Genomic DNA, 22,421 nt, shown 5'->3' on the forward strand with positions numbered 1-22,421 from the left:
TTAACGATAAATTTCCCTTGACGAGCTTAGAGGATGTATTAGATAAATTACGTAGAGCTAGATATTTTTCCGCTTTGGACATGACCAGCTCTTTTCACCAAATACCCATAGATATAAAATCCAAGATCTAAAACAGCATTTTCAACAAATGATGGCCATTATGAATTCAAGAGGCTACCATTTGGCTTAAAAGTTTCTTCAAACAGTTTCCAGAGAATGCTGACATTAGCATTAACAGGCTTAGAAACTGAAGCATTTTTATATGTTGACGACATCATAAAATTTGGTAACAGCCTAAAACATCAAAATATTAATTTGGAAAAAGTATTCCAAAGACTAAGCGATACCAATCTCAAATTAAATCCCGGAAAGTGTAACTTCTTAAAACATGAAGTCACATATTTAGGTCATCTAATCACTGAGAAAGGCGTTTGTTGTGGGCACACATACAATAGGGTGTGTGTTAAACGGTTTGACCGTTATTAAATAAATATGCAAGAATAGCCTTCGCACTAAGTCTCATGTTACGATGCGGTAGCATAAGACTATGCAGATGGCAATGATCCCACAACGCGAGCGTGGAATATGCTGACACTACAAAACGTGACCAGCAAACACGCTACTTTCGAAGCTAACGCAAAAGTACAGAAACTTTTGTCGAACAGTTGCTGCTTTACCACCAAACTAAGAACTGGTTCATAGATCTCCGGAAGAGAGTTAAAAGTTGTGCCGGCAAGATTGGTAAAAATCATTTGCAGTTTTTTAATTTTGACTTCAAATCGAAAAGACGGAAGCAAGTTTTCATTCAAGAAACCATAATAAATTACTAATATTGTTAATGAAATAAATGCTAAACTAAATTGAATTAGTTAAATTAAATTAAATTAATTTGAATTAAATTGAGTTGAGTTGAGTTGTGAACGGAACTAAGTTTGAGTGAGCGAACAGAGAATTCGAGACCGTTTCGTTTTCGTTGCGATTTTGATTTATTCAAACACTTGTGGCAATAAAACCAAAAATAAATATATAATTAACATTAATTAAAAGAACAATTTTAATGGAACCGGGCAACAAATCCACAACAAGCAATTAACCAACATAACGAAGGAATTTAGTAGAAGAGCAGCAGAACCAAGACAGACGTAACATAGCGACTGAGTACAACGGAAATAGCAAAGCAGCGACAGTGTCTAGGAGTAAGAACTAGACAGGATTTTTTTATCAATAAAAAAGAAACTGAACCTTATCCCGTGTGTTTTACTGTCAAAGATAGAGGCACAACAAATTGGCGCAGCCGGTAGGATGCAGGTAAGCATCATTAAAAATTTATAATTTATTGATCATTTACAATTTATTTATTGAATTATGATTTGTATAAATTAGAATTTTCGTGTTCTTCTTGCATTCCTTTTGAATAGAAAACGTTTTTGATTAGAATACATTTTTTTTGTTTTTTTTTTGGAAACTATTTTTTTTTTTGTGTAAGAGTTAATAATAAGGAATTAATAATAAATAATAAAATAATAATCATTTTAAAAAGAAAATGTGCTCAATAAACGTATATATTTCTATTTAGAAAATTTTGTTTGCGGGTGTTCGTGTCAATTGACATGAATTATTCTCGTGATCGTTTGTTTGGTTGTTTGATATATTTTTATGTCACAATTTTTTAATGCTTCGTCGTAATAATAATCGTTGCGTTTTTTTTGTTTGTTTTGTTTTGTCTTGTGTGGGCTAAATGTGTAACAGTAGCCACATGGAAGTTATGGCTGTTTATTTCTTCGCGGAGTTTTTTTTTTATGAATATTTAGTTTATTGCTGTGAACGTCAATAGTGAACAGTGTCGGTATGTAAATGTGGACATACAGAGTTTTTATACTCGTCAGAACATTGTATCAGTTGACGTTATATACAGTTGGTCTTGTTTTTTTTGTTCTTCTTTCTTTATTACAAATGTGAGTGACTGAGTTTTTGCAACTCTGAATTTTCGATATACGTGTGTTTTATACATTTTTTTTATTTTGTTATTATATAAATCCAATAATATATAAAATATGTATTTGGTATTAATATAATTAAAATAATTTTTTTTTTTTTTTTTTTTTTTTTTTTTTTTTTTTTTTAAGGTTCAGCAAAACTGAACCCGCAAAATATAAAATAATTGAAGATTACCCACGACCAACGAATATCGATGGCGTAAGAAGATATATTGCATTTTGCAATTATTACAGACGATTCATATGTAATTTCGCTGATATAGCAAAATCACTGAACTTACTCCTCAAGAAAAACCAAAAGTTTGAATGGTCTAAGGAATGCGAAACTGCTTTTAACACTCTTAAGTGTAAACTATTAAACCCACCAATACTACGTTACCCTGATTTTGACAAACCATTCGTCATAACTACTGACGCATCAGACTTCGCACTAGGTGTTATTAGGCTCTGATTTACCAATTTCTAACGCTAGTAAAGCACTACAAAAGCATGATTTAAACAAACAAATAATCGAAAAAGGGCTATTAGCCATACATTGGGCTATAAATTATTTCCGACCATATGTTTATGGCAAAAGATTCTACGTTGTTACAGACCAAAGACCTCTAATCTCATTATTTGTACACAAAAATCCATCTTCAAACATGACTAAAATTCGAGTAGATCTTTCAGACTACGATTTTGAGATTATATACAAGAAAGGAAAAATTAATACCTATGCTGATGCACTATCACGCATAAAGATAGATACTCAAAGACTCACAAATCTTATACCAAAACAAAATGACGCCAAGTCCAGCAAAAAGCTAAACCTTCCAAATGAAGACGAATTATTGAGACATTTGAATAAAGAATATATGGAAAAGATATGCGTAGCTACACGAAGTAAATCAAAAGTTGCACAAACTACGGATAAGATTAAAGGAATTACAAAGCCGATTGAGCCTGATCAACTCTATTGTTGGAATTGTACATCCATTAGTGATATACATAGAGTGAAGAGATTACAATTTGTATACAATAATAAGCTTACAAAGCAATTTAAAGGTACCATACACGTTACGAAAAACGATGTAACCGTGGTAATGAGCGAAGAACCTACGAAGTCGATTTCGATGGTGATATTCCAGACTTATAGAGGAATATCGCAACACTCCTCTCGGTGGACACAAAGGAATAAGAAAGACATTATTAAGATTAAAACAGAAATATTCATGGCGCAAAATGAAACAAATGATATACAAGTATATAACTGCTTGCGAGAAATGTCAACGAAATAAACAAATAAGGCACACACAGGAAGAACTTCAATTAACTTCTATTCCAAATACATCATTTGAAACAGTCGAAATAGATACAGTAGGACCTTTGCGACTATCAAATGGTTTTAGATACATTCTAACCATGCAATGTGAACTTACAAGATTCATCGTCACATATCCAATGGTTAACAAACAAGCGAAAACAATTGCCAAGACACTTGTTGAACAATTAATATTGAAATATGGAACATTTAAAATACTAAAGTCAGGCAGAGGTACAGAATTCATGAATGAACTCATATCAAATATCACAAAATTGTTAGAAATAAAACAAAAGTTCTCCACACCTTACCATCATGAGACTATAGGTATGGTTGAAAGAAATCACCATGTACTGAATGAATACTTGCTTAACTTTGCAAACGATGATAACTGGGATAACTGGTTACCATACTATACATTTGCTTACAACACATCACCACATGTAGACACAGGGCATACTCCACACGAACTAATTCTTGGTAAATTACCATCTTTTCCAACTGAAAATTTGTATGCTGACAAAGGTAGATATAACATAGACGATTACGCTTATGAATTAAAAACTCGGTTAAAGTTATCTATTGAGAAAGCAAGACAATACACATTAGAAGCAAAAGTAAGAAGACAGTTAGCAAGCAAACAAACTAGTAACCCTATACCCTATAGAAAAAAAGGTGACAGTCCTTATTCAGGTTCCTATAAAGTTATAGAGATACTAGATAGTAATGTAGTTATAGAAATAGGAAAAAAACAAAAAACTATACATAAGAACAATTTGAAAATATACAATGGAAAAAAAATTTTGAATTAATAATCATAATGAAAATGTTTTCACTTCATTATAAACTTATATTTTATTATACAAATTTATTGTCATAAACATTTATATATCTTCATACTTAGTATATTGCATATTCAAATTAAAGTAAATTAATAAAAAAAAAATAAACAATTATAAACCATTCAACGTATTGTTTTGCTAAATATTGTCACATTCAAAAAAAAAAATTCCTACATATATATTTACATATCTATGCATAAATATTTTTTTTTTCTTTTTTGAAGGGTAAGGGTGTATGGTATATCTATAGTTGACCTTACTCAATCTTAAGGCCGCCTTTGATGACTATTGCATTCATATTCTTCTAAACACTTATGTTCTGATTTAAAAGAGCTAACCGTTGCATTTTCGTAATTTATGGCATGAGTCAGAAAATGATACTTCTGACATAAATAATTTGCCGCTTGAATATCGGTTAAGAGCTCATGTGGTGTCAAGTATATTGAGACCACACAAATCGGAACACATGTGAATGTGAGACACATGACAAACAAATGCACAGTAAGTACTTACTATGCATTTCTTGTCTGAAGTAATGTGTCGTTTATAAATAGGAAATATATGAATATAAATAATAGTAAAGTATATAAGAATAATCAATTAGAATTAAGAGAATATTGTTAGATTTAGTTAACTATTGTTAGAATAAGGTAAATATGTTATTTAAAAAAAATATTTAAATTTAATATTTTTTTTTTAAAAAAATAAAATAAAGTACTTATATACTAAAAATAATTAATGTGCTTTCATTTCCATAAAAGGACAATATAAATTCACATCACACCATACAGAAAAATTTAAATGATTGTATCCCAATTTCAGAAAAATCAATTAATGAATTTAACCTACAATTCATTATTGACACCACAAAAGAGGGTCCCTCAATGACAACCGAAACAACTTTTAAGAACAAACAACGTAGAACCATTCGTAGGCCTGAATACAACGCAGAAATCATACTAACCGTTTTAAAGAATTTCATACCCCCAAATAAAGTTTCTGCAATATTCTCGAATGACGACACATTTCATATCATTCAAGAAGTATATTCTAAATATTTCTCTCGTAATAAAACTTTTAAACTCACTCGGTGTGTACAAGTTTTGAAGGATATTACAACGGAGGACGAACAGGAGAAAATTGTTAAGGAATACCATAACAACTCCAATCATAGAGGAATCTACGAAACTATATTTTCCTAACATGAAGACCAGAATTACAGAGACCATTAACAATTGCGACAAATGCAAAACCCTGAAATACGATAGAAACCCTCCCAAGCCTAATAAGAAAAACAAGAAATACCACCAAAACCTTTAGAAATCAATCATATTGACCTTTATAGCATTAACCATAATCAAATGCTTACGTTAATAGACAAATTCTCTAAGTTCGCTTGTGGATACACACTCCCTTGTAGGACTAGTGTGATCATTCTCAAGTATTTAAAAAATTATATTAGCACCTATGGCATACCCAAGAAAATAATATGTGACCAAGACGCAGAATTCGACTCGAATATGTTCAAGGATTTTTGCAAACAATTCAACATAGATCTACATTTCACATCCTCTCAGCAAACTAGTAGCAATACACCTGTAGAACGTCTTCATTCGACCTTAACCGAAATCTATAGACTAATACTCACAACCCGAAAAAAGAAAAAGTTGTCAACAGAACATGAGGAGATATTATTTGAAACATTCATTACATATAAGAATGCCATACACTCTTCAACCAAACATACCCCTTACGAACTTTTCTTCTGCAGACCCTACACATTTAATAAACAAACGAATCTCTCAAATGAACATGAATACCTACAGAAACTTAATGAATTTCTTAACGAATTATACCCAAACGTACAGGAGGACTTGAAAACAAAGACATCTAACAGAAGTGACAAACTAAACAAGACGAAAGAAATTCCAAACGTATTTGAGGAACATGACACTGTATTTAGAAAAGAAGCTAGCAGAAACAAAATTACACCTCGGTTCTCAAAACATATTATATCAAAAAATAATGATAAAACTTTATTATCTACGCGAAATAAAAAAATTCATAAAAGCAAACTAAGAAGACAGGTGAAGAAACACCACACAGAAATTAATCAATAAATAAAGTATATTATAAAATTAACATTAATATATATGATAATTTATTAACATATTGTGGTACGAGATTAATGTCATTGTATATGACCACTTAATCATAAACGATGTACAAGAATATGTGGTTGAAGACCAATGCATATGGACAATCACCCAGTAAGACGCATAATAATATTAATAAAAAAAATATATATAGAGAAAAAAGAGAATTTTTTTTCTTAGATATTAAGATACTAAAATAAACAAAAAATTAATATATAAAAAAAAATGGAAGAAAAAGAAATGATTAATAGAATATATAATAATATACGCATACATATATCTTCTATTCTTTTCTAGACTAACAATTGTATCCACACAATTGTTAGAAATACATAATTTTAAGAACAATCACAGTATACTACCCTTACAACTAGGACCTGCCCTAACAACTAGGACTACTACAATCTAATCCACATAGTAAACCTTGAAGAATATCAAACCAACATTAACTCAATAAAAAACCTACTAAACAAATTTGAAAATAGGGACCTACTAACTAGTTCCTTGTACGAGACAAAAATTAAACTGAGGGAGCTCGAAAATAAACTCATAACAATTACGCCTATCAAAAGAAGTAGAAGAGGATTAATCAACGGTTTAGGTACAACAATAAAATTTATTACCGGATATATGGACTCGCAAGACGCGGACAATATAAATAGGCAAATGGAGAATATTTGTTCTAACATAAATACATTTAATTCAACAATAACGAACCAACACTCAATTAACTTACACATGGTACAGAGATTTAATGGCATTGCTCTTCACATAAATAGAGAACAGAAAATAATAGAATCGTTTCTAGACAAGACTGCTAATAAAATAAAGGAAGAACAAGATAACACTTCATTGAAATTCAGTATTTAAATCAAATAAACTTTAACATTGAACTATTGGCAAGTCATATATCGGATATAGCAGAGGCAATCATACTTAGTAGACTTAACATTCTTCCTAAACTCTTGTTAAGCTCTAAAGAACTCGAAGAAATAAGAAAATCTTTAGACAAACAGGAGGTAACTATAAATGCATATGAGCAAATATATGAACTACTTAATTTACAAGTCTATTATAACCAATCAAATGTAATATTCAATATCCAAATACCCAAACTTTCAGAGCAAAAATATAATTTTTATCATATTATTCCTTTGCCTATAAATAAAACAAAAATAATTTCAATAAAACCATTTATAAGTTATAATGAGCAAAGCATACAGCACCATGCCACCGTTTGCCCAAAAATAGAAGGAGTGGCTTTTTCTTCAACAAGCCACGCCCTGACTACGTACTACTGGTACAAGTTCCAAAAACAAACATCAATTCAACTTGTAACATAAAGCACCTAGCAGTCGAGGGTACCGTACTAATACATATTAAGAACTACAGCATCGCCATAAACAGCATACACTTTGAAGACGACCCAAATATATTTTGGGACAATATTTACATCCTTCCACCACCAAGCAATAACGTCCACTTCAATTCAAAGAAGTGTTGAATCTTCACACTCTAAAAGAATACAATCTGGCGACAAACTTAAATCTTCAGCAATTCGAAAAACAAACTTCAACATGACATTGCAGCTTTACTACCTTTGCAGTCGCAACAATTATCATACTAACTCTCATCATATTCTTCAAAAACAAAACCAAGGTTATCCAGTACATTTTTAACACCCCCGACCCTATCGCTTCTACCCGAAGCAATTCCTTGTGACCTTCGCTCTACTCTAAGGGTGGAGGAGTTACAATTACTCAGAGGGCGCCACACAAGATGACACCACATAAATTAATGATATAAATTATTTATTGTAAAAACATTTCTGAGTTAAGTCCAATTCTTAACTCGTATGGCTGTTAGTCACCTATTATCTGGAACATTAGCAAATTATGAGGCCGCTTGGGATACGCTAATAAGAAGATAGGAAAATAAAAGATTAATTTTCACAAAAAATTTTGATAAATTACTTGACATGAGAACAATTAACTCATCATCAGTTTCGAGTTGAAGAAATTCTCATGATCTAATCAAATAATGTATTCAACTAATTGAATCTAAAGAAGCAGAACCCAACTGTGATAAATTATACGCGCACATAGTAGTGAGAAAATTGGATAAAGAAGGTATTCAATTATATGAACAATACATTAAAAAACCAAGAGAAATAAATACACTAAAATATGTATTAGAATTTTTAGAACAACAATTTCAATCTCTGGAAGTCCAGAATAGCCTAAAAGCATCAAAGATAAACTCAATTATCAACCATACAACTCAAGAACTCAGAATAGTGCAATCCGATGCCAATGTGTTATCAATTAGGATATCGAATGTATAATTGAACACGTTTTATAGACATGACGATTGGACAGAGAGCATCATTAGTCCGCAATAAACAACTATGCGAGCTATGTTTGAGTCATAATAATCGCAGTAAATGCAACTCCACACACAAGTGCAAAAAATGTAATAAAGCTCACAACTCTCTCTTACACATGGAATATAATCCTAACAATCGACAACAAAACATCAGAATCAAAAATTAATAAAGAAGGGAAGATTTATTCAACAATAATAAAAGATAGGAAACAGTTGATGATACTTCCAACTGTCTTAATCAGCATAATATCGTTAGATGGAAGTATTCACCAATTGAGGGCTTTGGTTGAGCAAGGCTCGCAAGTATCAATGGTATCTGAGAAGGTAGTTCAATTATTAATATTAAATAATATAAAACATGACAAAATTGTCAGGGTTATCTAACACAACTGTTGGTACATCAAATGCCAACGTCTTTATGGAAATATTATCAAGATTTAACATCAAGAATAAAATAAAAGGAGAATTTTCAGTAAATTTTCAGTAGATGTGACAATCTAGTAAAATCATTACCTGAAGAATCTGTAGTGCCGATGACCTACATTAATATCATATGTGACAAGCCACTGTTCATTCAGACAAAATAAATGTGTCATAAATTATAATATGCACTTTTGTCGGTTTGACGCTTTGACTTTGATCATATTACTTAAAAGAAATATTTTGACTCATGCTGTTACAAATATGCATTTGTAACATAAGACATGATAAGCATGTATGGTCATTGCACTATTCCGACCTAAATTCTAGAAAGTACATTAACTCTTTAAAAACAATATATGACGTATTATTGTAATGCGTTAGAAGAGTATTTGTTTATAAAATATATGTAATAAAATAATTAATGTAATTTATGGGAATAACCAATGCATTGATTGGTTACTCAAATCAATCAAAAAGTAAATAATAATTATTTAGTAAATAAGCTAGAATAAGTATAAATACCCATAATTTTTGATAATAAAACAGATTCAATTTAACTTAAGACAAGGTTACGTCTTTTATTTGAATCGTGTTCTATGCGGCATTTAGATGCTGAAAGAACAATAAGCGGTTGAAGAGCTTAGTAATACTCTCCAATAAACTGATAGGTCGTTTCCACTCATACTGGTCGATAAGTGATCCTTGAATCCTTTCAGGACTCAGGCATCATATGGTGATATTAATCGAGAAGACTTTATCTAACAATCCTGCTAATATATATATTGATGATCCTGACATCCTGCAATAACCATAACATGGTAATTCTGTAATACCATTACATGGCAATAGTAGAATAACATAACAAATCAATAAAAATAGAAAACGTAGTTTGGGACAATTATTAATTAGCGGATCCTTAATTTAATAAGAATGGTCGCATTGATGTAATAATAGGAAGCGACCTTTATCCAAAAATAATAAAAAAAGGCATCAAAAAACATTATAACATAGTTGTTCAATAATGAACATGCTTTATTTATTATTTGAATAAAGAGAAATAAAATACTTTTCCAGAACAACAAAAGTAAAAATAAGCAATCCAACAACTGTAATCATATTGATAATTGAACCTAAGTAAATAATAGGTTCTCCACATTGCTTACATAAAACTTAAATACCAAATTTATATTTATCATTATTGTAACAAATGCCATCAAGGCGTCTCTGCATGGGATTGTAAAGATAAATATAGATAGATTTAATTAATTCTAAACAAATAATACCAAAATAGCATATGAGCATGTGTAGCACTAAAATCTTTTTTTATCACTAATGTAAATTGTAAGAACCAGAAAATACAGTCCACTAAAAACAAATGCAATATTGTTAATGATAACATTGAACACATGCTGAGTAAGATTATTTCACCCTTAATTTCTAAGACAAAAATTGTGTATATAAACCGTAGTATTTTAAGAAATAAATCAGTATCAAACGAATACTCAAGCCTTTTATTTGACAATAGTCGACCAAGATACAATATTTGGTTGGATGATTTCTGGTCAACTATCAAAAGATGCAACTAGTAATAATGTAGTATCGATTGAATACTTATGCTAAATGCTTCTTTCTATTCTTTCCAAGACTTTTCAACAGTCTTGGTTCGTAATAGTTAAAGAAATAATACAGTAAGAAACTTAAATAATTATAATACATATCCAAGACAAATCCCACGCAACAACACAGAACCAAAGCAGAATTAGAAAGTACGGACCCCCTGAACCAATGGAAGTAAATTTTCAGGCAAGAGCCTCGCAACAGAACTTCCACATGTAATAGTAAATAATTTAAAATTTTTAATTGATACAGCCTAATAAACCAAAAAAAAAAAAAAAACCCAAATACTTTAAAAACAAAACCAGAAATAGTGAAACCTATGTTAATGAAGATAATTAGTAATATATTTGAATTAAACAGAATCGCAACGACGAAAAACGAATGTGAATTACGTTTCTTTACAGTTTCTTGTTCAAAAAATTGTCATGGACTTTTAGGTTCTGATATTATTAATTGATTATTATAATAACGAAACGATAAAAATAAATAACAAAAACTATAAACTATAATTTATCCAAACGAAATTGTAAAAGAAGAAGAGAATAACTATAAGGAAATATTAAAAGTTCATAAAACAATTCCAGTAGAAGATAGTGTACTTAGATTAGATCATTTAAATGTTGAGGTATAAAAATATATTAATATTCTATTAAATAAATTTGAACATATATTATAAAAAGAAGGGGACGACCGCTCTTTCAGAAATAAAATTAAACATAAAATCAAAACAAGACATGAAGACCCATTATATTCAAGATCTTATAGATATCCTCGAATGTATAATGAGGAAATAGAAAAACAAATAAATTAAACGAATCAAGGTATTATTAGGCATAACTCCTCACCTTACAATTCCCCTATTTGGGTAGTAGGGGAACATAGAAAGTACATGAAATCACTATAGATGACAAATTTCAAATACCTAATTTTGACGATGTGTTTGATAAGTAAGGCAAGTCAATATATTCTCCACATTAGATTTGACGAAATCTTTTCCAGGTTTCCAGCAAATAGAAATAGATGAAGATAGTATAGAAAAAACTCCGTTTTCTACGTTACAAGGACACTATGAATTGTTAAGGATGCCATTCGGAATAAAGAATGCGGTTTCAACTTTCTAAAGCTGATTAGGTGATTATATTGGCAAGATTTTTTTTGTATATCTTGATGATAATAATATTTAGCACAGCTTTACAGGAACACATTGTAGTGTCATATTAACCTTGACCACACACAATGTGCTGTGTGCGGTAATTAGCCTGATACATTTACCCAAAACACTTAAGTTTCAGTCCATGTGTAATTTATGACATGGAAATCCAAAAAGCCACTTTTAAATATTTTGCGAGTTAAGTAATTTGACTCGCCTTTGCGTCATTTCTTTATGACAAATATTCTGCTGCATAATATATAACTTCAATATGCGTTTGGCTATTTGGATTTCCATATTTAGAGCACATGGAAGTAAACTGTATTTTCCGCAATCATATTGCGAATGCAATATGACCACCCGAAATACTTCTAATTAAAAAGTGTGTCATTGAAACTCATGATAATTGACCAATGAAATAAATAGGTAAAATTAGATCTTATTAAAACTTATTAAACAACTTATTAAAATGTCATTAACCGAACAAACAGACAACTTAATAACCCATAACCAACCCATACCAAACCCACCAAGGACGACACAAAATACAAACACAAGGATGGCTTCGTATGACTCAATTCTGGAAAACGTAGAAAGAAAAGTAAATAGTAAAATGTAAAATAGATTATTGTAAAACCGAACTATGATCGGTATGAAAAATATAATTGTACGACAGTCTAGTTCTGAACGTTATATTGAAAAGTGTACACTAAGTTTGTTAATATGATAAATAAAATAAATAATTGAATTTGATATTAAAAAATAAAAATGTGTTTGAATTTTAAATTTATGGACTTAAAACCCCACACTAGAAAAAGGTCTAAAAGGGTTTAGAAAAAGGTCTAAACGCAAACTACTCATTAGCCGTACAGTCATCAAACCCAAAGACTTTACAACAAGCGAGAGAAATCGCTGAAGGTCTAGTCTTCCCAGACCAACACCAGAGTATACTCCATTACCATGATAATAGATTACCATACAATAATCAAAATAATAATAGAAATTATACTAATAGGAATTAAAATTATAGAAATAAAAATAACAGGAATCAATGTAACAATGTTGGTCAAAGGAACCAACATAATAATTATAATAATACATACAATAACACAAATCAAAGAAGTCAATACAATAATGGCTACAACAACAGAAATCAATACAACTATAATCAAAGAGGACACAATCAAAAAAACCAACATAGCAATAACGGTCAAAGAAATCAGGGTGATAACCAAAGAGGTTACAACAACAGAAACACGCGACGTATACATGTGACCACATCCCAGGAAAACTACTACCAACCAGAGGAAAACCAGTAGAATTTCCCTCTGGTACAACAAAAGGAAAATTCTACACATACAATACAAACAAATCTAATCACATCGAAATTTATTGCAAAAATACAAACACCTATATAAAATTATTATAAGATACAGGAGCTGATGTATCTATAATTGAAAATAAAATTAACTTAAACTATAATTCTAATAAAACATGTGTATTGATTGGTATCACAGATAACTACAGAACCTCCCTAGGTATCACAACATTAGAATTGGATTTCAACAATGAACACTTACCACACGTATTTTCAGTGGTTGAAGACGATTTTCCCATTGAAACTGATGGCATCATTGGCAGAGATTTTCTGACAAAACTCCAATGTAATATAGATTATTACACCTTTTCATCATTGGCAGAGATTTTCTGACAAAATTCCAATGTAATATAGATTATTACACCTTTTCACTGACGGTTACTTGCAAGAATCAACAAACAGTTGTCCCCATACAGTATAAACCAATAGTATTAGAAGCAAGAACTGAACACATTTTACACTTAGACATGCATTTTCACGAAGACACATTGTTGATTTCGAAAGAAATCGCCAAAGGCGTCTTCATTGCCAATACAATAGCTCCAGCTAAAGGAAATTGATAAACCATTCATCATAACCACAGATGCTTCAGACTATGCACTTGGTGCAATCCTTTCGCAAGGCGAAAAACACGACTTGAACAAGCCAGTTATTGAAAAGGAACTTCTTGCTATACATTGGGCAATAAATTACTTTCGACCATACGTATATGGTAAACGATTCTATGTTATCACTGATCATAGACTCTTATCTCTTTATTCGTTTATAAAAATCCTTCTTCAAAAATGACTAGGATTCGCGTAGATTTGTCTGACTACGACTTTGAAATAATATACAAGAAAGGAAAAATCAACACCAATGCAGATGCTTTATCTAGGATTAAAATAGATTCTGATACACTGAAAACATTGATACCAATACATGATGATAAGATGTCCAACCGCAAGCTAAATAATCTGCAAGAAGATGAAATTTTAACTTATAAAAGAAAAGCTCGAGTATGTATAGCCACTCGTAGCAAAACAAAAGTCACAAACTCTTCGAAGACACTATTAGATACAAACACCATTGAGCCTGATCAACTCTATTGTTGGGATTGTACTTCTATAGGTGATATAAGAGGAATGAGAAATCTACAGTTTAAATCTAAAGAAAAATTAAAGAATAATAAAGATGCATTTATATATTGCGACGATAAAGAAGTTGTCATAGAGTTAGGCGATATACCTCCGAAGTCGATTTCGATTATGATTAAGCTTATAGCTCAAGTAGAAAAACTAAATATATTACAGTTAGCATTAGCAGACAACGATAAAATATTTGAATTCATGGATAAAAAAGAATGATAAATATGATAAATAAGTTGCAACGAGAAAATAAAAACAAAGAAAAATTAGTAATAGTGCTATACAAGAAACCAGAAAACGTAGCGGATACGATTAAGAAATATAGATTAATTGAAGAATTTCATAATAATCCTATTAGCTGACATCTAGGAGTACGAAAAACACTCATAAAATTAAAACAGAGATACACTTGGAAAAAAATGAAACAAATGGTACACAAATTCATTAAAACTTGTGAAAAATGCCAAAAGAATAAACAAATTGGGCACAACAGAGAGGAACTCCAAGTTACTACAACTCCACATTCAGCATTTGAAACTGTACAAATTGATACAGTGAAACCTCTGCGACCATCAAACGGTTACAGATATATATTAACTATGCAATGCGAACTAAGTAGATTCGTCATAGCATACCCAATAGTAACCAAAGATGCTAAAACCATTGCCACAACGTTAGTGGAACAGTTAATATTAAAATTCGGTACATTTAAAACTCTAAAATCTGATAGAGGTACAGAATTTCTAAACGAATTAATGACTAGAGTAACAGACCTAATGGATATTAACCAAACATTCTCAACACTCTATCATCACGAAACAGTTGGTATAATAGAAAGAAATCATAGAGTACTAAATGACTACTTATTAAATTTCGCAAACGATGACGACTGGGATAAATGGATACCGTACTATACATTCGCGTATAATACCACGCCCCATGTCGAGATTGGATACACTCCAAACGAATTAGTGTTCGGGAAATTACCTTCGCTATCAAGCGAAAAGTTAAATTCCACGAGAGGAAATTTCAATCTAGATGACTACGCTAACGAACTGAAAGCACGTCTTAGACTATCCCTTAAAGTTAAAAACAAAAGACATCTAGAATCAAAAAGCAGTAGCAATCCGACTAAGGTAAAGATAGGCGATAAAATATTAGTAAAAGCACAGAATAGATGTAAAGGTACAAGTCCATACATAGGTCCATATGAAGTAGTAGATATACAAGGCAGTAATGTTGTAATTAAAAAAGGCAATGAAACAAAAACATTACATGAGAATAACACAAAGTTATTCCATACGTAAAATATATATATAAGATACACATATATTACATATATATATTTTGGTAAATTAATATTAATTTTAACTTCAATTAACCTAATTTAAATTATAAAATATAACGGACATTCGGTCATTCACTCCTAATGAAGGAGTAAAACTAAATTCACAAAAGATTCAAGCTATTGTAGGTTTTCCGATTCCCAAATCTCAGAAAGAAATCAATCAATTCCTTAGACTAACAGGATATTATAGAAAATTCGTTAAGATTTAGCTAAGATATCTAAACCTCTTACAAATCAGGTGAAAAAAGATACAAAAGTTAATTCAGAAGATTAATTTCTGAGTTGGAGAATTGCAAAAGGTCAAATTTGTTCAATAAATACAAATTTAATAAAACTCCTCATTCGAGTTTAATTTCATAAAGTTTTTTATGTTTTTGAATTGATTAAAACAAAATTCATGTTATAAAAACAAGATTGTAAGGAAGACAAATTGTAAAAACAGAACTGTTTTCGGTAGTAAGAAAAGAATTGTGAATTAGTCATGAAATAACGAGTCATAAAATAGCTACAAAACAGTGAGTTATAAAATAGTTACCACATGGCTACTTTGTCCTAATAGTATCTCTATAATAAAATTCTCTTTTCACAATCTTTAGTATTATTACATTTAATAATATTACACTATATAAATAGGTGAGTTATAAGAGGAACAAGAATTCTGGATTATACTGTCCTTTAACAGAGACATAATCAATTTTGTAATAAACTTTCTTTTTGGCATAGAATTCGGATATGCTCTAAGTGTAGTTTGGAGCATCAGTAGTCAATTTGATTTTCTTCTTCACATTTGATTTGACGTGTTAGAAAATAGAAATTAGGCGTGTTGATAATACTTAGAAATAAGAGCAAAAATGGTAAAATACAAGGCGTGAAATGATTGCCTTGAAATATAATATGGTATTGAATGCACTCAGTATTGCGTTCTTTAAATCAATTGTAATCGAGTAAGTTTATATTTATAATTGTTAATGCCGAAGTCAGTGTTATCAATATTAGATTCCTTAAGAGGACTTAGGTGGAAACCACTTTTTAAATCAAAGGCACTAAACCATTTGTTCTGTTCAAGCTGTTCAATATCTGGAATGGAATATCGATCTGCAATTGTTATCGCATTAAGTTCTATGATAGTCTATGATAACACTATATTCTCTCTCAACCGAAGAATATAGTTTTTAGGAAGGTTCTAAATTCTTTTAGGACATCGAAAAAATCTCTTAAAGGACGAATTATATCTATAAATTTGTCGAAATCAGTCTAATTGTTTTAATATCGTGAGTCTTTAGTCTGGTCAGTTGCTGATGAAACTTCAGCTTTTCGATTAAAATCCCTATGAAATAATTCACGACTATGTGAATCAGTGCATTGAGTAATTAGTCTTGTAATAAAAGATGTGAATTCGTCAGTAGTTTTAGGTCTTCTGTCTTGGTTTTCGTCTTGACGAGATGACTGTGGTTGTAAAATTGGTGATTTTATTATATTGGATAGGTTAGACATGATTAATTTTTATATTCTTAATATATGTTTAAAAAAATTTTATGTTATAAAAATTAACGAAGAGCTGAGATGTTTATTGAATATCATTCAATATATATTTACTTTTTTTGTCTTTAAAAGCAGCTGGCTGTACTTAAGTACTTATACTTTTTATATATAATTTATAATTATTAATCAACTTTTTTAATATAGTTCACTATTTTCTTCAAAATGTATTTAAGAATTAATACTTTCAATATTTAGTTTATAATTTTAACTTTTTTGTTAATATAATTCAATATTTTCTTAAAAATGTATTTGGCATCTATACTTTTAATATATAATATATAATTATTTTTGAACTTTTTTTAATATAATTCAATATTTTGTATTTTACAATCTATATTTTCAATATGTAATTTATTATAAATTATAATTGAAATTATTCTTTTTTTTTCTATTTTACAAAATGTATTTTTTAAACTTACATAAATACACTTAATCTTAGCTTATTCATTTGAACAGTGATGATTTTCAGGAATGTCTTGCAGTTGACTGCTCTTTGGACGAGAGCTCCTTTTGAGAATAAACTCCTACTGAAGGCTTTCTTTCGCTATTTCTTAATGACTAAGTCATAATATTTAAGATAAGTCTTTATTTATTCACTTTATTTTGAAGCACTTTATTATGTTTTGAGTTAGTGGTACTTTAGTGATTGAATTTAATGGCAATGAAATATTAATGGCACTCTTTATTTCCGACACTTAACATTTGAATTTAATTAATTTTGGTAGTTTTATTTTATTCTATTTGTCCAAGTCTTTTCACTTTAAATTTTTATTTGATTAATTTTAATACTTTTATTTTATTCGATTCATCCAAGTCTTTTTACAATTTCACTAATAATCACTGTTCCCTGTATGGGCGTCAATTTCATTTATTTTATTTAATATTTATTTTTATTAAAATTAATTTTTAAAAAATTTCTTTGTCCGATCCCACGACCATTCTTCATTGAAGTATTCCATTAAACTAAGTTCACAATATTTCACAAAAAACTTAAACCGAAAAGTATCTGCCCAATGCAGATAACAATGTATATCAACATTGTCTAGCAATAATGTGTAGCAACAATGTATGCAGTCTATGCAGGCAATTTTAAATGGTGGCATAACAAATTAGTACTAAAAACAAAATAAGATATAAGTGCTTATAATTGTTTGTGATGCTAACTAATAGTTCTCAGAACAAGGAATGAAAAGGATGAAAATGACTGTATAATGTAATTTAGAACGATGTGCGCATGTGTTTGCAGGTAAAAAGATCGCTTGAGCAAAATCTATATATAAAATGTGATTAAACCGTACTTAAGGAATTTCCATATGCTGTAAAAATTCGCGATCTGTTCTATTTTCATATTTTTATTCTTTGTTTAATGTTTATTATTTGTGTAAATAATTTTTTGCCTGAACATTCAAAATTGCCAAGGATAAATATATAATAGAATTAATAGTCTTGAGGCAATATATTTTGAAGGGAATCTATTTCTACTTTCGTATTATAAAAATATGATAGATTCAAAACATAAATGTCAATTACATTCTTCATAATAATTATTTATATAATAAAGTTTAATAGTTTTAAGAAGGTAATTTATATAATAAAGTTTAATGTCATTAATGTAAAAATGAATAAATAAATAAGTAGGGTATATAAAAATTATAAACGTGTTCATTATGAGGAGCTTTCCTCTAAAGAAAGTAACATTAAGCAATACTTTACAGTGGCGTAGTTGTACTGAGGTGTCGGCCTCGTACTTAGCCCTGTTTGAGTAACTGATATAGATGAAGATACTTTATTAAATTTAGAAATTTTACTAAATTACGTACCTTTGGCTGCTGGTGGTTGCAGTATATATCATATATCTTACACTATACGGAGTTTTTGAACTACCAGGACTAACGTTTGTTGGGTTCTGTTCACTTTGAAAGACTCAAACAGTTGATTGTTGTTTCGGGTTCTTAGGCGCAGATACATGATTCGTCATTTATCACAATGTCGTAGACGTATTTTAAGTTACCTTAGCCGTATTTTTCAAGATTTCTTTCCACCAATTAATGGTGCCTTCTTTTGAACAATTGTCATATTATCCAACGGAAGAAAATGTTTCTAACAGCTGAATTTTAATGCATATTTGAATGTATGCTGGTCGACTTCTACCAACAAAGTTCGTAATGTAAATATAGAATGGTAAGGTCTTTTGCTTTATTATATTTTACTCGATCTAAAAAAAATAGAAATGAAATTCTTTTATTGCATTTACATTATCGAAAAGAACTATAATCTATTATTGCTATTATAATGTGCTAATACTTGTTTCTTGCTTCAATATAATATATGTGTGGTAAATCCGCCATACATGCTCCAGCGCCATCTAGTATGAACAGTTTTATTTTGTATAGCAATCAATTAAGTGTTAAAAAGGAAAAAGAAGAATAGGGACATCGTTTTGTAAAACAACGAGACACAAAATATGTAAATGAAACGCAATTTATAATAATTTATAAATAAATTAAGACGTATTATAATATCTTGATTCATTTGTAATAAATTATTATATTGTGTGGCAAAATAGCCACACATGTAATATAATGTCACTTTATAATATAATAAGATTTTTATAATTTGAATAATAAGTCTGTTATCTATAATTTCTTGATTTTCATTGACATAATATATAAAAATGTATTTATATGTATTATAAATTTTCGTATAATATATTTAAGCAGCTTACGTTGTGAAACATCTAATAAGTGTTATATGAAAAAGTAGCAAACTTTTATTAAATTTGGTAGCACTTTTATTCTTACATATCAACGACTATCAAACTTTTGTTTTGTTTTCGTATAAATGAAGTTGTTATTAAAAATATTAAAAACATGTTATTTCAACAAATTCAGGCTAATTTTATAGAAATATGTTTTTTAAAATTAGCACAAGATCATGATGTCAAGAATAAAATTGCAGAATATTGAGGCACACTTGTTATTAGGTAAGCAGTGTCGTGGAGTAAAAAAATTCTACTAAAATAATTAAATCAGATATTAAAAATGTTTTTATTTTTAATAGTAATTATGTTTCGCCAAATAAAAATAGAAAAAGCAAATATCTGAGATATTCATACTAAATTTCTCAATAAATCATATCTGCCTCATTAGTAGCCGCAATCGTTGAATTGATGGAACTACTGAAATGGGAAATGTTAAGTTAAACTGGAAAATGCGTGACTACCACAAAGCGTTACTACAGTGATCGCTATGCACAACTGATATTTGAATGTTTACTGTTTCATAATTCAACGAATATCCAAAAGGAAATCAAAAACATCAACGTTAAAGTAATTAAATCTTATATAAAAATGATTTTGTTGATAGATGATTTAAGGTTTTAGAGAAAATCGTAAACAAAATCAAAGTTGCGTCAATGCCAGATCCAACGATTAACCTGTCTGAACTTCCGTAATGTAAAATTGTTAAACTGGGTTATATGTGTCCACCGCAAATAGTTACTACAGTGATCTCCAAACATAACCGAATGTAGAATTTTTAATGTTTTAGTAATTAAAAAAAAATCAATATATATGCTTATTATTATTTTTTTATTAAATTTTTTTTTGTTATATATATTTCTTATTATTATTTTTTTCATTATAATATTTTTTATTATGTTTTTTTATTATAATTTTTTTAATATAACATTTTTTTATTATAATAATTTTTTTTTTATTTTATTTACTTATATATTTATATTTATTTATATATGTATATTTATTTATATGTTTATATTTATTTATAAACTCATATATATTTATATTTATCTATATATTTATTTATACATTCAAGAATATTTATTTATATATTTATATGTATTTATTAATAAATCAATAAAAGTGCTCTTATTAATAAGAGTGGTAGACTAATTTTTGTGTTGATATGAACTTCACACAAATAATGATGTTACAAATCAAGAATTATCTCACAAAACTTTAATTTTCAATAGTTAATTTGCAATGAATCATTTACCATTTAGCATAATCCACTTAAATAATTTTTGTATATATACACAAACTTTTATACTACACAAAACAACACAGATGTTCTTGTCAATTTTTTGGACATAGTTTTTGCAATCAGGTCTTAACTCCAATGTATATTACACATAAGAAATCCAATCTAATAACGGCAGCAGTGAAAATAATAGTTGGCGAATAAAACCCACGTTCTGATTAAAATTTGTGAAAAAACCACTTTATAAATCTTATTTTTATATAAATTAATTAGTCATTTATCTTCTTCTAGTCATCATGGGTTGATTGGAAAATACAATAAAAGACATGCCGATAAAGAAGAGAAAACCATTGAACAACCATTCTATTCTGAGTGTGGTCTATTCAACGGCTGATTTAAGTAGATAATCAAGATCGAGAAGAAAATTTTGACAAGTAAGTTCAGTTAGATATTTTTTCTTTAATTATAAATGTAAAATCATGATTTCAATTTCAGAATTTCAAAATGCTAATTCACAATTAATTTATAATCAGTAGCCTGAAGAAGACTGTAGACTGTAGTCGATATATCAGTAACCATTAATATTATTATATCTATAATTACTTTAAAAATTTTGAAACAAGGAAGCCTGATTCGAAATCAAAATGCTAATTGAAACAACATTTGATGAAAATGTCAAAAACTGTTCCCAAATCTATCAACACATCAGCTGCCTAACAGTCTACAGTAAATGAAGTACAGAATAGCTTTAATAAAGTGCTTAGTCTCTTAGTTGATGATGAACTTCTTGGCAGCTTGAAGCATAACATCACCAACCAAGCTTCACTTCATCAGTAGCAAAACATTAATAGTAGTTGAAAGCTTACAATTATCTCCAGAAAGCTCAAAAATATTGGATATATGCTGATATCAGAAACATTTGACATTACTTATGACGAGACGAAATCGTTTTTCGTAGTAGAGTACACTTTTTGCGTAATAAATTCATTTTCAAAATTAAGATTGAAATAATAATACATATTAATAAAACAATAAATATGAAATTTTAAAAATCACCGTTTCTTAGTTCAAATAAATTGATCAGTTGGAATAAAAACATATGATTTACTTAATTTTTGCTTTAAAGCTTTTCAGTAATTTCTGCATAAAATATTT

The 22,421-nt window shown here is 29.2% G+C and overlaps 1 long non-coding RNA gene across 3 annotated transcripts; it reads left to right on the forward strand.

The window, feature by feature from the left end:
* Positions 1–363: 363 nt before the first annotated feature.
* On the forward strand, positions 364–22,268 carry LOC119686057. Of its 3 annotated transcripts, XR_005252866.1 has the most exons (4): positions 20,131–20,251; positions 20,329–20,596; positions 21,558–21,700; positions 21,762–22,268. It is a non-coding gene; the product is annotated as an uncharacterized LOC119686057 (long non-coding RNA). The 3 variants fall into 3 exon arrangements; XR_005252867.1 differs by lacking the exons at positions 20,131–20,251; positions 20,329–20,596 and adding an exon at positions 364–1,308 and having other exon boundaries at positions 21,762–22,266; XR_005252865.1 differs by lacking the exon at positions 20,329–20,596 and having other exon boundaries at positions 21,762–22,266.
* The last annotated feature ends 153 nt before the right edge of the window (positions 22,269–22,421 follow it).

The sequence above is a fragment of the Teleopsis dalmanni genome, chromosome 2 (genome assembly GCF_002237135.1).
Source record: "Teleopsis dalmanni isolate 2A chromosome 2, ASM223713v2, whole genome shotgun sequence".
NCBI lineage: Eukaryota > Metazoa > Arthropoda > Insecta > Diptera > Diopsidae > Teleopsis > Teleopsis dalmanni.